We start from the raw sequence: 1,464 nt of genomic DNA on the forward strand, positions 1-1,464 counted from the left end.
ATGAATCATATCTAAGGTGTAAGCCCATGATCTTTACTGTGAGTTATTTAGTGCTTTGGTTAATACTGCATAGGTTCCTTTGATGGGGAATTTCAATTTCAGTCCACAGTGACTAGTGGGTTATGTTTCATGTTCATGAGCTGTACAGAGTTGTGTCATATGCTGTGTAGTGAACATGTGAACTCATTTTACTAGACAAACTACTGCAGGCCTCAATTTTTTTTGCTTGGGGGGTCTGTATTTCTCAAATATTCGTGTAATTTTGATCATTCCTAGGTGATCTCCACTTGATGTGTTTTTAAAAGAAGTGTAATATGTAAAACCAATTACAATGTTTAACAAAGTGTCCTAAAGTCTGAAATATGTTTCTACTTTTTATGTGTGTGCGTGTGAGTGAGATATATAAGTTCTGGAAGTTCTCAAGAATTAGGCCAGGATGAAAAGACCTCATAGAGGCTGGAGGGGAGATTATCCAGACATCCTCAAAAAAGTGCTGGGAAATGTCTACGTGAAGTTTTTTTACTCTTAGTATAATCAAAATAAACTGGACTGCTAATAAGATATAAAAAGATTATCAATATAAAGGACATAAAAGAAAAGTGAGAAGATGGTAAGGAATGAAACCTTCTAACAGGACCTATTTTTTTCCCATGGTATTTATTTACATTTACGTTTATGGAGTTCAGGGTCAGTTCAGAAGAAGGAAATTTCAAATGCTACATTTGTAGGGAGTATAGTCTTACTGCCTCTTCAAAGTATTCTTTATTTTCCCTCTTTTCTTTCACTTTTTACCTCCTGGTGATTATGAATTATGTAAAATCTCTATGCCTAACGGTGTCTCTCAAATGCTATTCTAGAGCAATGCTTTTCAATGTTAGTGTGCGTACAAATCACCTGGAAATTCCATTACAGTGTAGGGTCTAATTGGACAGGTCTGGTTGGGAACCTGAGACTCTGCATTTCTTCTTTTCTTTATTTATTTTTATTTTTTAGGCAAGGCAACCCTTGATTGACCTCACAGACTGCAAGGACCTTGTCAGCTTATAATCCCTTATTTTTTATTTTTTTATGCCTACAGCACTTGGTCTTCCTAGGTGGTCTCCCATTCAAGTACTAACCAGGCCTGACCCTGCTTAGCTTCCGAGATCAGACGAAATTGGGCTTATTCAGGGTGGCATGGCCGTAGACTCCGCATTTCAATTAAACTCCCTGAAGATGACAAGGCTGCTGGTGGTGGACCATGCTCTGAGGAGTTTTTAAAATTATATTATATATATTAAGATCAAAACTAGAGGAGTACCATGTGTCATATATTTTCTGTCTCTTCCATATTAGTTATTATGAAAATGCAGTGAACATTTTAATCTTTATAGATACACATATTAGGACTGTTGAAAACAATCAATACTGGCTCAGATAAAATACTCTCAACTGAAAATAAGCAACTAGAACCACACGTAAGGG

At 36.3% G+C, this 1,464-nt stretch overlaps 1 pseudogene; it reads right to left on the bottom strand.

The window, feature by feature from the left end:
- Window positions 1-1,069: 1,069 nt before the first annotated feature.
- LOC112482639 lies at window positions 1,070-1,188 on the bottom strand (annotated as a pseudogene).
- Window positions 1,189-1,464: the final 276 nt, after the last annotated feature.

Source organism: Pteropus alecto, unplaced genomic scaffold (genome assembly GCF_000325575.1).
Source record: "Pteropus alecto unplaced genomic scaffold, ASM32557v1 scaffold185, whole genome shotgun sequence".
NCBI lineage: Eukaryota > Metazoa > Chordata > Mammalia > Chiroptera > Pteropodidae > Pteropus > Pteropus alecto.